The sequence below is a fragment of the Peromyscus leucopus genome, chromosome 2, assembly GCF_004664715.2.
Source record: "Peromyscus leucopus breed LL Stock chromosome 2, UCI_PerLeu_2.1, whole genome shotgun sequence".
NCBI lineage: Eukaryota > Metazoa > Chordata > Mammalia > Rodentia > Cricetidae > Peromyscus > Peromyscus leucopus.
In genome coordinates, this window is record NC_051064.1 from 47,548,235 (window position 1) to 47,564,475 (window position 16,241).

Here is a 16,241-nt window from a genome sequence, read left to right on the forward strand (position 1 = left end):
AGGTAATTTTTTTCTTTTCCTTTTGTCAGAATTAAAATCTTTTTTATTGTTTCAGTTATTTTCCAGGTAACATAATAATTTTGTTCTTTGAGTTTATTGATTAGTCTCACACTTCACCCTCTCGTTATCTCCCTTCAGTCTCTATGATCCCCACCTCCCTGTGATGTTCTTTTTCCACACCGATGTCCTTTTGTTTTGTGACTCATTAGACCAGGGCCATCTGTGTGAGCATGGGTTTGGAGCCATACATTAGAACCTGGTGGGTTTACTAGTGGTATGCCATTTAAGACAATGGCTACCCCTCCCCCACAATCCATCAGTAGCCAATGGTTTGGTCTGGAGGCAGGGAAAGACACCTCCCCAGCCCTTCCCTGTTGGTTGCTGACAGCCTTATCTTTGTTTTTTTAATTTTTTTTTAAATGTCCAGAGAAGACCCAAAATGTCACAGAGACCTCAGCAAGGACTAGCCCCTTGAAATAGTCTTTCTTTCTTCCTCCCCTTCCCTCCCTTCTCATCCCTCCCTCCCCTCCCCTTCCTTCCTTCCGTCCTTCCCTCTTTCCTTTCTCCCTTCCTTCCCCCATTCTTCTTCCTCATCTTCTCCTTCTCCTCTTTTTCCTTCTTCCCTTCCCTTCTTCTTCTTCTTCCTCCTTCCTTCCTTCCTTTCCTTCTATAACTTTAATTTTTATTGAAAGTAGATTTTTTCATACAATGTATTCTGATTACAGTCTCCCCTCCTCAAGTCTTCCCAGGTCCTCCTCATCTCCTTACCCACTCCAATCTGCATGCTTCCTTTCTCCTCTCATTAGAAAAAAACAGGCAACAGACAAACAGGAACAGTAAAAAACAAACAAACAAAAAGGAAAAAAAAAGAGCTAAAAAAAAAAAAGCCCAAGGGATACATACAGACACAGATACATACACTGGCACACACATAGAAATTCCATAAAAACACAAAATCAAAAGTCATGAGGCATAAACAAAAGAACTGTAAGGTTAGGGGAAAAAAGAGCCCCAACAAAGCATTATGAGACAAAAACCTTCCCCAAACGCCATTGAGTCCCTTTTGTGTTGGCCGTCTGCGCCATGCCATGTGCAGGCCCATTGCAGGCCATGGGAGCTGCCATGTGTCATCCCCAGAAGACAGTATTTCCCAACCTCCTCTCCATCTTCCATCTTATCTCTCTGCTCCTTCTTCCTCCATGCTGGTTGAATCCTAGATGACCTGACGTATCTCCTGTCTGGTGCTGAGCACTCAACCATCACCTGCTCTCAGAACTTTTAGCAGCCATGCGTCTCTGCACCCACTGCCATTCATTGCAAGTTTATTTGATTAAGGCTCAGAGTACCGCTAGTTGTTGGTAGTTTCACTTTTCAGTAATGTTGATTTTAATGAAGTTGGGAGGCAGTAGAGAGTATCAGTTTAAGATATGATAAGCAGGTAAGAGCTATGAAGAACCCAGTCCTGACTGTATAAACTGATGTCACGTCTGCTCCATGGTATGGGTAAAGATTTTTACTGTAGATATTTGAGAACAGCCAGAGGCATCTGGAAATCCAGAGCAGGGAGAGAAAGAAGTAGACTGAATGTGGCCAGCAGACTGGACCTGGGTGTGAGAAAAACAGGGGAACAGCAGCTAGAGAGAGGGAGGGACAGAGGGAGGGGGAGGGAGGGAGAGACTGAGTGAGCACAGCTGGAAACAGCAGGGTTATAAGGAGAATGACTAGCCAGGGGAAAGAGAGCCCTGAGCAGGGGAAGATTAGGGATGGAGAGGAGGTGAGTAGCTAGGAAAATTGAAAAATGTGTAGCAGATACTTGTGATACTGAGGGAGCCTGGAGGCCAGCATGAACTTTAGCACACTAATAGACACCATAGACAGCCATTTGTCCCTTCTGCCTTTTGGAATTTGGGGAAATGGAGTTCCTTTCATATCTGACATTGACTTCACTACTAACTCCCACCATTAACAGATTGGGTATGTCATTTCTGAGTGGCAGATTTTCTTCATCTGTAAATTGGGATGATTGCATTACTAATCAAGGATTGTCAAATGAGTGTTAAATGAGATAATATATTCCTTGCAGACAGTAACTATTCAGTAAAAGATTATCTACAAAAATACCCATCCTGTGACTAAATGCTCTAGTGAATAGAGCACTCTTTCAGGAAGTCTCAGCTTTGAGACATTAGACTACAAGGACCCTGGAGAAGAGACTACCGTAAGGCAGGTGTGGGACTCTGATATATGTCTCATCAATGCTGCCCAGGGAATGTAGCTAAAACTTGGTCTTCCTTAGCCACTGTGTTGTTACTGACTTAAGATGTATAAAACAAACACACTAGATTAAATCCCATAATCCCAAAATTCCAGTGGAAAAGAGTGCTTTGGAAAAGAATTCCTTAAGAAAAAGTGTACAGAATCATTATTGAATTATTGAATGTTGTTTTACAGTAGGAAAACTTTTGCTTCATAAGAAGCATATGTGAAGAGGGTAGCAGAAATATTGAGTGTTGACCTGATGACTTTTGATTGTGTCAACCTTTTCTAAGTAAATGCAACGAAAGGCACTTGCACCAATGAAAGAATGTCTTAGGAATTTTATGTGTAACTGAGGATATAGCCAAACTACCAAACCAGACCACTCTATGGGTAGAAAGAAAAGTTGATTGGGGATTAAACTGCTGAGATTATCTCTCAGGGTGTAGCAGAGGTCAGAGGGAGGCAATATGGTGGGAAGACCAGCAGGGTGGGGTCTTTTAGCTGATATAGGCTATTTATATTAACTAGGAACTAGATGCCCTGGCTGGAGGCAGTTGACTTTTGGGGGTGGATTAAGTGAGGTCTAAGTAAACAGAAATCCATCTTAAGAGATTGCTGAGGGGTACTGAGTTTAGGCTTCTGTTTGCCCAAACAACCCTCTGTTTGCCAGTCAGGATCTTCCTGCTTAGAACATTGTCACTAGCACTGGCATTGCGGGCACTTTGAATCTAACGTTATGATGCTAAACCATTCACTTGAACAATCTTAAAACCAAAGTAACAAGTGCCTTTTTATTTTGAATTTAAGGTTTTAAAGCACATAAGTAATTCTTGATAGCTATATAAAGAGACTCAATGAGGATAAATACAGTGGAAAAATCCAAAGATGAATATATAGCCTATATATGAAGGGAACCACTCTAAATATTTTGTTGTGGATGTGAAGCACTTTATTTAAATAACTAGCACATATATTTGCCATACCTGTGAGTTATCATACAATTTTATTTGATTTTATCACTATGCTCTTAAAACACAACTTACCTAACACATATATAAATATTATTAATGCAAAAGATATGATAATTCAGGACAGTCTGAGAAATTCTGAAGTAGACTTTTATTATACTGATAAATTTGATCCTCATGTTTTAAACAATATGCTTAGTATTAGCATATTAGCAAGTAGTGAAAACAGTGAAATACTCACAGACTGGATGCTAAGTAAATATGATTCTGTAATAACAAAACAATGAGAGAAACTATCATTACTTAATTGGGGTTAAATATTAAAATCCTAACTCATTCATTATTTTCATTCAGATCAGTCATTTAAATGTCATTGCAGACACTGTAGCCAATAAGTCTGCAGATTTAACCAAACAATCAAGGCATGTGCCCATACTGAGTCCTCAAAGTAATAGGAGTAGTAGATAAAAATGTATAAAGAAATTGATATTTAAATTGTGAAGGGTAGAGGGTATAACTCAGTGACAGATTACTTGCCTAATTGTAAACTGTGATCAGAAAGCATTAGTCTGCTTTGATTTGAAATAATAACAAGAAGTAGAGATTAGTGGGCAGAGTATGCTAGGGAGCAATACAGAAATGAGAAGCGTTGAATTTGTTGCTCAATATTCTAATTCTTGTGGGAAACCAGTGAAGACATTTTTATTATCTCCTATAATGAGATTCAGAGAAGGCAGGTAAACATACTTTTTATACCATGCAAATTTTTGTGTTACCATAACGTCTACTTCTGATATGGGAGAGCATGTACAAGTTTTTAACTAGGGCTGGGGAGATGGCTCAGTGCATGGTGTGCAATTGTGAGGACCTTAGTTTGTGCCCCCAGCATCCACGTGAAGGACTGGGTATGGCAGCGCACACTTGTAATAAAGGGCTGGAAGATAGAGACAAGGGAACCACTGGCCAGCCAATTTAGCCAATCAGTGAGCTTCAGGTTTAGTGAGAGATCTTCTCCCAAAAAGTGAGGTGGAAAAGTGATTGAGGAAGACACCCAACATTGACCTCTGGCCTCCACATATGCATATGTGAGCACCAACACTCCAACACACAAGCACACAGGATACATACACTACAGACATAAACAACGTTAAAAATAGAGCTTAAGATTGGTGTCATCACTGTCTGTCTGTCTAGGGCATTTCCTGCCATTTATATTGCTAATTGTGTAGCAGTGATCCCTGAGGATAAAGTAGCTGATGCCCATAATTTAATAGTGACAATTTCCATTCCGTTTTCCTTTCCTGACCTATTTATTTTCCAACAACACAATTCAGGTAGATTTTCTAACAAGGCAGAGCACTGTGGGCATCAAGAGACATTTTTGAATATTGGGTCGATGTGGGTGTGCTTCTGAATGAGACCTTTCGCAAACCTGATTCTGAGCAGTAGAGCTTTGGGGAAGAAATCATGAGAATCTGAGTTGCCATTACTGCCATCAAGTACCTAGACGAGGAACAACTGTGTAAGACAGAGCCATACACTTTGGCAGTCAAAAGAATGAATGCTCTGGGGCTGGGGGCAGAATAGGAACATAATACATATGCCTGATTGGGTGTTCCTATCATACAGGCTTACTGATGGTCCTCAGAGTGCCGGCAGTAAGGACTGGGTTCTTTTTAAAAGACTGTCTTGTGTCCACTTTCACATAGAACAGTGACTAGGTGGAGTCCTTATGCTTTAATCTATGTTAACAGCATGGTCGTGGTGTGTTTCTCTTAGACAAATGTCAAAGTATATATTTTAAATTTCTTCTATGTTTATCAACAAGTTAAGACTAAAAGTCTTTCTAGTTGGATAGTATGTCCTGCTGAATCCTGAGCAAATAAAAAAGACAGCTGTAAAAGACTGAAAGTTGTAACACACTGACACTTGGAGGAGATTTTCTCGTCTGGAGAGGTCTTAGAAATGATGCTAGGATATTGGAAGACATTGCCTCCTATTTTCCTATAGTTAGAGGCATTGAAGGAGCCATGGATACTCATTTTGGCCAGCACTCCAAGCCCTGTGGAGAAGTCACCTGCATGGTAGAGTTATGGCGAGTCCTGCTGCCGTCCTGAGGAATATGATGGTTGGGGTTTTTAGGAGCTCAGACCCATAGCATCGGCACATCCATCTGCTTGGCTCACATCTTAGGACCCGAGAGCTAAGGGCTACCACAGACACCTTTTAAAATCTTTTATTAGTCAAGGTCAGGGTAAATGGTGTTTGACTAGAGCAGACCCTGATAACTGAAAGACCATTTGCTTGATGCAGTATGCAACACAATTTAAGAAAGACTGGCAGAATTCACTATGTCACAGTGATTGCAGGTCCAGAGGAACGAGGTGTTAAAAGGAGAGATTTCATCCAAGGTCACCTTGAAGTAGACATTATAGACCTTTAAATACAAGTTACTTTTCTTCCCAGTTGGAGGCTAGTGGTGATTGCTAAGGTGACTCCAATTTATAAGAAAGGGGTGTAAAGGATCCTGGCAGCTGTTGTTCCTGGTAATCAGTTCCTTCTCCACCGTTCGGAAATTACTTTCAAGGTAGTGCGTGCGCAAACAGGTTTACAGTATTTTTATGGCTTGCTCTTTAATAGTGCCTTCCCAATCTAAGTTTTCTCAGTATATTTTAGATTACAAACAGGGATGAATTTATTGCTTCTATTAGGCAAAGATACAAAGGCAGAGATTGGATGGAAGTGGATGTTTTTCTCATGGAACCAAGAAGTTATGTCAGACTCAATCTGCTGGCTTTCAACTCTTAGGTCTGTCACTTTGCAGTTGACAAGATTCAACTCTACATTCTTGGGAGGAAAAAAAATGTAATTTAATTCTAGTACCCAAGCAAGAGCCTGACACATCTGTGAAAACAGTGAGCATTTGTTTAGTAACAGTTCCTTACAAAGTTATTGTTTGCTTACTTTACACCAGGCTTCATGTCCTATGTGTAATCAGTGCTCCATGTTTCCATGGGTGAACTAATAATCAAACCTGAACTCCCTGTGAAATGAATGTTTACAAAGTCAGAACCAAATAGAATAAAGTGGGTATTTGATTGCTGAAACCAAAGTTTAGTCAAAATATTCAGAAGGAAAAGATTAATTTTCTCAAAAGAAAAATGATAAATTTCACAGAAAGAATTTGTGTTTTTAGAAAGATCTACAATGCATTTAAAAAGTGTTGTATAAGGCTACAAATTTTATATTTCATTTCATTGAGATATCAGAGTTCACAGAAAGTTTTGTTACTAGTGATTATTAATCTTAATTTACCAAGCATCATGAAGAGCTAAAAAGATTTTGTAGTTTCTGTAATAAAGCCCTGTAATCTTGAGCACGAGATTGGGTAGCTCTGTCCTGGATGCTCACAATAGTGGCCTTTTCCCCCATATACTAATTAGAATTGTTAAAAGAAAGAGGGATGTGTAGAGAAAGGCAAGGAGAAGTGTCAATGAATAGTAACATTTAGCAGTAGGAGAGAAATCACACATGACAAAAAACAAATCAAATCAGAAAACATACAAATATGAATAATATATATAAATAGTACAAATATGTAAATATATTTAATATGTATAAGGTCATGGTGATATTTGTATGTATGTATTTGTTGATACATTTGTACAAATGTGGATGTGAACACACCCAAATATGTGTTTGTCTTTCAGCCAGAGTTAAGATCAGATGTTTTTCTGAGTCGTTCTCCACTTCCATGTTTTTGGAGACAGGGTCTCTTTCTGAGTCTGGGGCTCACCAATTTGAGCTGGACTGGCCAGTCCACTTCAGGGATCTAGATCTCTCTGCTTCCTCAGTGTGGAGTTACAGATGCATAACGTGTGACCAGCTTTTACATGGTGCTGGTAATGCAAAGCCGGGTCCTCATTGTTGCAGAGAAATCCCTTTTCCTATTGAGTCATCTTCCCAACACCTGGGAAGTCTTAATAGTGACTTTTGGAATTCTCTAAAAGGAACGTAGTGACGGAATGTTAGCTATACAGGATTTGTAGTGATTAATACAAACTAAATTAATACAAACTAAAACAGTCATTTGATGTCAAATGAAATGAAGATGACTCTAAAAATGCAAATGAGGAATATTAGTAAGTATGTGAGCACACATAACTTTGTAAACAGTAGAATAGACACAGCACATATATTCATTGATAACACTGGCTTAGGGTGTGATGGTGGTTTGAATGAGAAAGGCTCCCGTCAGCTCATATGTTCGAACACTTGGTCTCCAGTTGGTGGAACTGTTTGAGAAGGATTGGGAGATGTGGCCTTGTAGGAGGAGGTGTGTCACCTGGGGTATGCCAAGCCAGTATGCTCTCTCTGCTTCCAGCTTGTAGTTTGAGATGATGTGAGCTCTCTGCTGTTCCTGCTGCCATGCCTTTACCCCACTATCATGCACTCCAAGCTTGTGGAACTGGAATCCCAATTAAATGTATTTTTTTTTTTTTTATAAGTTGCCTTGGTCATGGTGTCTTATATCACAGCAATAGAAAAGTAACTAAGACAGAAGTTGGTACCAGGAAGTGAGCTCTTGCTGTGGCAGATATAATCATTTTTGGGATTAGCTAAATGCTGTAAACAGAGCTTAATGGGCCACTCTAGTAGGAGTTTAGAAGACAGTAATGCTGAGACTATGGAGGCCAAGCTCAAGAGGTTTCAAAGGGGAACAGTATTAACAACTGGGCTAGAGACAGTTCTTATGATACGTTGTCACAAAATGTGGCTCCTTTCTTTCCCCCATCCTAAGGACTTTCCTGAGGCTAAATTAAAGAATTTTCGGACTAATTTCTTTGGAGAAGACATTTTCATAACAGCCTAATATTGACTCTATCCCATGGTCATTAGTAATCACTCCTAGGCAGTTTTACAATAAAAAAGGGCAAGTGAGGGAAAAAGAAACAAAATATACAGTTTGAAGAGAAAAAGAACACTAGATAATTCAATGTCTGAGCAAAGGGTTGTGCTGAAAGAGTTGGGAGATTAAGGAGGGGACTGATCTGTATTAGAATAAAGGGAGGGTCATTCTGATCTGCATTAGACTAAAAGGAGGGGCATTCTGATCTGCATTAGAATAAAGGAGGGCATTTTGATCTGCATTAGAATAAAGGAAGGGTACCCTTAGGGCAAGACTCCATGTTGGAATTCCTGGTCACTCCTCCAGTTACATGACTGCAGTTTAGTAGCCAAGCAAGGGGCCTTATGTCCTACGTAATGCATGCACTGCATGATCGCGTAATTTGCATGCATCATGATCATGCAATCTATGCGCATGTGTGGTGCAGCTCTGTAAGTCCATATGCACAGTTCCGCGGCATTAAAACCAGCACTCCAGCCAGCAAAGCTTCCAATCTGTGAAAGGAACAGGTCAAAGGAACTTTCGGCTCCTAAAAATGCAAGAACAAATCAAAACTGTTACAAATGTGATTCAAGGGTGCCAGGGCTTACCCCAAGTTGGTAGCTAAGCTAGACAGTGTTGTCCATGTGGTGCTGGCTTTACACAAATAAAAAGGTTACAGAATCTTCCTTTGGAGTTACGGAGAGCCGTAGAGGTTAGCGGAAGGCTGGGAAGTCCCTGCTTGGAGGCCCCGAGATGCCGTTATGTAAAGCTGTGGAAGTGAAGCCTGGCGTAGGTTCTGGATCCTAAGATGTTGGACACACCCAGAGCTGTGTGGTGTCTGCACGGAGAGCCGCACGTAGGGAGTGGGACCAGCTCAAGAGACAGAAGAAGTGAAGTTGGAAGGGAGAGCCATCTGGTTTAACAACCAGACATGGAGCTGAAGGATGTGGAGTGTGCCTGCTGAGCTTTGGTCCCTGCAGTATGCTCTGATTCCTCCCTTTTGGAATGGTAGTTTGTATTTGGTGTCACCGTATGATGGATGTAATTTGGTTTTTTATTTTAATAGGGGGCTATAGTTAAGAGATTGTCTTGGGTGTTCGAAGAGATTTGGAACTTTAGACTTTTAAAAGGTGTTGAGACCTGAAGACCATGGGGACTTTTGAAGTTGTACTAAGTGCCATTTGAATTATAATATAACCATGAGCCGGTGGGGAGCAGGCAGTGGAAGGTGGTGGTTTGAATGAGAAGGGCCATGGTTGGCCCGTATGTTTGGATACTTGGTCCCAAGGTGGTGGAAATGTTTGGGAAGGAGGAGGAGGTAAGGCCTTATGGAAGGAGGTGTGTCACTGGGGGTGGGCTCTGAGGTTTCAAAAGCCCCACACATTCTCAGAGTGCTCTCTTTGCCTCCCACTTGCAGAATTCGGTGTAAGCTTTTGGTTGTTCTTGCTCCCATGTCTTCACTTTGCCATCACAGACTCTAGTCCCATGGAACTGGGAGCCAATTAATGCTCTTTATATGTTGCCTTGGTCATGGTGTTTTATACAGCAATAGAAAAGTAACTAATATACCTCGAGAGACATTGATTTTTTTTTTTAAATGTATGTGGGTATTTTGCCTGTGTGCAGGTCTGGGTACCACACGCATGCATGCAGTGCCCTTAGAGGCCAGAAGAGGGTGCTCTGGGAGTGACGTTATAGATGGTTGTGAGCCACAATGTGGTGCTGGAAATTGAACCAGGGTCTTCTGCAAGAGCAACATGTGCTTTAAACCACGAAGCTATCTCTCCAGCCCCAATATATTGACTTCTTAAAGGCAATCTTAAATCATGATCATATTTTAACTATGAAAACACCAACTTTAAATAATTAAAAAAATTGAGTTGGCACTTAGCAAAGACAGCTTTCAGACAAATAGATCTCCTTCAAAACTGCAGCAGGAAGGCAAAAGACGATGTGTCTTTTAGCATCATGCATATTGTCCTAGATTTTAAAGACTGCCCTAGCCCTACACAAGTGTACATATCTATTCCCATCTGATCTTCATTGCAGTTTGGAAGTGTTGTTTTAAATTTATTTTCATTTTCTGTGTATGAGTGTTTTGCCTACATGTATAAGTGTGACATGCCTTCTTGACACCCACAGAGGCAAGAAGAGGGCATCAGATCCCTGGAAACTGGAGTTATGGACAGTTGTGAGCTTCCATGTGAGTGATGGGCATCGAACTTGGTTCTCCAAAGAGCAACAAGTGCTCTTAACACCAAGCCCTCTCTCAAGTCCTAGAAGTGGAATTTGAATGTGTTCAGGGGTGGGTCTGCTTGCATCTGGTTCCTATTCACAGTTTGGCCCCAAGGCCTTGTCATAGAGGAGGGAACTTAAGGGGAGGGCAGACAGAGTTCCCAGAAGCCCCATGTTGCTGGGGGACAGAGAAAGCTCATGGATTATGTAAACTGGCTGATGGGGCTTTTAGATGAAGTAGCTGGGTCATCAGTCAGCACCACATAGCTTCAGGGACAAAAGTCTTAGAAGTCATCATTTCTGGAAAGGACAGGCTGAGTGAGTTCCTATAAAAATGATGTATGTATAAAGCTTTCTCTTTATACTTTCAGATCAGACTTGGCCCTTTAATTCTACTACATGACACAACACTCTAAGATTTCAACTTCTTACTTGACAGAATGGACTCAAATCTCTGTCCTTGAGTGAAACTCCCAAGGCCTTTAATTTGGATTTCTCTGAGACATGTTTTAATATTAGTCTTTTTTTTAAAGAATTTTTTTATTTATTTTACATACCAACCACAGATCCTCCTCTCATCCCTCCTCTTGCTCCCCTGCCAGTCTCCCCCTCGGACTCATACCCCATGCCCTCCTCCAAAAAGGTAAGCGCTCCCATGGAGGCACAACAAAGCCTGGTACATTCAGTTGAGGCAGATCCAAGCCCTCCCCTGCCTCAAAGCAGTGCAAGGAGTCCCACCATAGGTAATGGTCTCCAGAAAGCCAGCTCATACGCCAGGGATAGATCCTGATCCCACGGCCAGGGGCCCCTCAAACAGACCAAGCTACACTTAGAGTCTTGTTCATGTAGTTCCAAATGAGGCTGAATGTGGAGTTCAGCACATACTAGGACCCTAATAAATATTTGTACAAGAAATAAGCCAGTCACTCATGGTTTCCTTCTGGTCTCCACAGCAGCTGCAACAGCTTATGTTTCTTCACCCACCTTGTGTCTGAAGTGTCTGGCAGGCTTTCACATGGGTGGGGTAAGTAGGTGGGTGGGTGGGAGGGTGTCTTATGTTCCCCTCCACCTCAGGGGAATGCAGGCAATACTATTTGCTTACTCTTTTTATTCTCTCTTCTGGATCTTTCTCTTCATATTAAATTTCTGCTCACTGCGTGGCCTTCAGGTGGGATTCAAGCGCCTGTCCTTTCCCCAGAGGTGACATTGACTCGATTTTATTTCTAAAGCTAAGGGCATCTCAAATCACCTTAGCCCAATTTAAGGCTTTCTTGTCCTCATAGTTTTTACAGATCAGCAGCATCTGTCTCGCCTAGCCATCAAATCTAATGTGAGCAGACAGCCTTGTCTCTCTGATGGTTCCTGTGTAATCATCCTGCATCCGTGTGTCATCCAACACAGAACCTTTTGTCAGGTTAGGAAAGTGAAATTCATGAGCTTAAAGACAGGGGACATCCTCTGGAGACTTGTAGCCATGTCAGACTTATGCTTTCTTCTGAAAGCTCCAGCAGAGGAAGTACCTTGCTTGTTGGGGTCATACAGCATGGATGGTGACTCCTTCTGAGATGCTGTCTGTGACCAGTGGTCCATCTGCCATTGGTGTGGAATGTTTCCTCTGAGGAATGTTGCCCTTTGGCTGAACTCTTGTGAACACTGCCCTGGCTGCTACCACTTCAGACTGTGACTGTCATGTCAGCACTTTCAGACATTGTTGCATTGGCTTCCTTCTGCTTGGATGCCACAGTACAGTCCTGATAAATGGGAATTTAAGGGAGAAAAATCAAAAGGAGAAAAACCCAGTATGGGAATCATAGCACAGTATGATGACTGTTTGGATATCAACTCTCTATTGAAGACAAGGACTTTTCAAATATTAAAAAAATGATACCAGGCTAGAGTAATTTCTTGCTAAGGTGTCACAATGCTGAATTAAGATCCAGGTCAAATTATCATGTCTAAATTTTATTAATGTGTTCTCTGGGAGGACATGCCAGCAGTTTAAGCTTGTTAATAAGTTAGACTTAAACATACAGTAGGTTTACAGGCTTATTTGAGTAATCAAGAAGATAATGATGCTATAATTACTCCAATGTCATAAGCTACACATTATATATATAATGTACATACATACATGTATATACATGTATATGATCTCTCAGTGCATCCTTCAATACATTTCCCCTTCTAAGAGGCCTATAAAGTTGGAGTTACTGTCCCAGTTTTTACAGCTGACAAAAACCTGAATCTCTGAGAAGCGACTTTCTTGGGACCATACAGCTAATAAGTGCAGGGACACATGCTCTGACTGCAGACTTTCTATGTGTCAGTTGGTGCTGTATCAGGGAAGTGGAGTGACTATATGTGATTTGGAGTATAACATTAATTATAGGAATTAGATTTTTTCCCCACTGGTAGGAACTAATAAAATCCAAAGAAGCCCAATGCCTCTGCATTCCTAGAGGAGGCTTGAAGCTGATGTTGCTTAGCAGAGGGAACATTTTTTAAGAACATAGAGGTGTGTTATAGAAGGTTGAGCTTCAGCAAGTGCCTGGAATCAGCAAGTAAGACATGGGTTTGCTCTTACTTCCTCTTTTTCTTCCTGTCTCTGTGTTTTGTTTCTCTGTCATCTCCTCTTCTTTCTATTTGCATGGATTGCATGGTCTTTCTTGGGATTGGATTCTTTTGCTTTTTGTGTATGGTGGGAGGTGGACACTTAGGTAGATATCAAATGTATGGCTCTTACCAGTGAGTGACTTGTGGTTATGGATTTGAATGTCAGATTCCAGGAGTCCAGGATCTCACTGACTCGGCTTCGATTAAGTGTTCAATAAATTGTGACTAGAGAGGAGTAGCAGGAAGACAGAGAGGGTAGTGACTGAGTAGACACCACTAAGTCCATATTGTGACCAGGACGTTGTGACACCATAGAAAGAGTGGACTGCAGAAAATGATGCTAGGAAGAGGGAGTGCCTGGGGGTCACTGTCACATCTTCTGGATATATTCTTGCAGAAAATGGGGAGGGGTGACTAGACGTTAGCTATTTCTGGAAGTTAATTATAAAGCTTTACTGTGTTCTTTTGAAGCAGGTCTTTCTGAAACTAATTGGGCAGAGTGTGGCACTCTTTTTTTTAAAGCAATGTATTCATTTCCAGCTGGATGTGAAGCAACCACAAAAGGGTTATATTTTATCTGGCTTTTCATTGTTTTCAGATAATTGTCCAATTGTTGCAAAAACATAATCCAATTTCTAGTTGTTCAGTTTATTAGTAAGGAAACTGAAGATCATAGAGATTAAGGGATTACTAAATCTCTCCTTTTTGTTTAGTTATATTTTAACCATAATCCCTCATACAAATTGTATAGATCCCCTTGGAAAGGGTTTAGAAAAGAAACTGAGAGATCAGAACTTTATTTGACAGATTGAGTCAGTCTCCAGGTTTTTAGGTGAATTGAGATTAAGCTAAATTATTTTTCCCATATCTTAAAATAACTAATTTCCTCACTCCAAAGAGCATGGATTTAAGCTGGCAGTCTCTTTGTTCTGAGTCTGTGATGCCTCTGATTTGAACATACGGTAACTCTACTTAACACCTGTGCCGAAATTCTTGCAAACACTGGAGATTTGAGACCAAATGCCAGCCTCCAGTTTGATATTTATTGGCTTTTGTTACTCTTTCTCATAACCTTCTTCCAACCTTAAAACACTCTGAGATTACTATGTTTGTGTGAGTGTCAGTGAAAACGTCATTACATGGTGATAGAGAGCAGGATTTGAGCAATTGTAATAACAGTGACTTGTTCCAGTTCTTACACTTTTCTTTGTCATGTTGGGGGTTTCTAGACCATTGATTTCTCTCCTTAGTATATTATAATATTTATTTTGTTGTTTTCATCTTTCATTATCTTACATGAATTTAAAGTCATTTACAAAAAGAATAAAAGAGTTTTCTTAGGTGATAGCACATTTAACTTTTAGCATGGCAATACTTTTGTGGTGTTCTTATTTCACTGCACATACTAGTATTTATGCACAGTTAAATTCTCTTCTAATATTTCTGAGACCACACTTTAGTAGTAGAAGCAGAACAATGTGAAATGAATAATACGTGGATTTTGAGGCATTTTACATTAGGTTGCCTAAGGTAAGACATTTCTTAGCATAATGCATTGAAGAAATGTGTATCTCATCTTATTCCATAGACTTGAAATTGCTACTATATGCAGGTTTGGAAATAATGATTGTAGGTGATAAAGGGGATATGGAATAGAATTAGTAGCATCTTGGATCGAGAGAGAATACATTGATTTCATTTTTGTCAGATGTGAAAAAGGAATATTCATACTAAAGGAGTATGTATAAATATATTCTAATTGGTTTTTGTTCCTTTTTAATAATTGTTGATCAGGACTAATAAGCATCCGAGGCAAAGTGTCCAAGGTCGTTTCACTGTGAGCCACTAAAGGAACTAAGGGAAGGAATTAAGTAGGTGTTGCATCTTCTATTGTAGCACAGTGGACAAATGCTTGTCTGGACTTGTTCCCTACAGCAATTCAACACATCTCTTAGTGGTTGAAATATGGAGCTGCAGTTTGCTCATCTCTGTTGTTGGAATAAAAAAGCATACCCATAGAATACGGGAAATGCATGCTTTACTCGAAGATATTTGAAACAATTTAATGAAGAGGGAAACAGAAGTTTGTATGGATTTAGAATTTGGGTTCTAGAGTAGAGCTCACTTGCTCATTGTTTCAGAGCAGGCTTGAATCAAGAGAAAGTGTCTCTCCGTGTGCTGCTCAATATGTGACACCACAAGGTGACTCCTGCAAGTGTCTTGGAAACTCTGGAGGAGGAAGAGAGCCGAGGAAGTCAGCAGAGCTGGCTCTAGGAGGCATGGTGTGTGGGGAACACAGGCACACTGCTGGAGCCTGTTGCAAAAGTCGGCATGCTGTTGTCCCTTTGCTTTTGAGTTCTGTGCAGCTCAGCAGCAGCATCTGCTTTCCACTTGAACCTCTTTTGAAAGCAAGCCACACATCATCCCAGTGAAGTTAGGAGTTCACTGGTCGGTTAGCAGTACTGCCGCTCTATCTCATTGCCAGCATATGGTCTGTGTGAGTCACCCTTCCATTATTTGCACAGCTGTTGGGTAATATTACGTTAAAGCATTACATGCACAATTATGTTCAATTATATAAAATGAATCTATTTTACCTAATGCTTATTCTCTAGGGTTCATGCATCTTTAGTTACAGGAAGTTTAGGACAGGATGGCAGATGGTCCTACACAATGTTTGTCAGCTAATACATTTAAATGTCATGACATGCTACGTTGTTTAGAATATATCTCTATACATTTTAGTCAAATGCCTGTGTTCACTTTTGAAGTTGAAGAACAACTATATCAAACTCCATGTGTCTATTTTCTTCTTTGCTATGATAGCATGGCTTTAGGGCTTTGGAGCAAGTGGCACAAAGCCTTAACCCTGTGTACTCAGGTCTGTTGTTCTTCCCCAAGGACACAGCTTTTCCTACACCATATTCTTGCTATATGATAGTGTCTTAGGGTTTCTATTGCTGTAAAGAGACGCCATGACCACAGCAACCCTTATAAAGGAAAACATTTAATGGAGTGGCTTACAGTTTCAGGGGTTCAGTCCATTATCATCATGGTGGGACGTGGCAGCATGCAGACAGACATGGTGCGCTGGAGAAGTAACTGAGAGTTTTATATCTTGATATGCAGGCAACAGGATCTGATCTGAGGTACTGGGCTTGGCTTGAGCATATATGAGATCTCAAAGCCTGCCTCCACAGTGACACACTTCCTCTAACAAGCCCACACCTGTTCCAACAAGGCCATACCTCCTAAAAGTGCCACTCCCTCTGGGG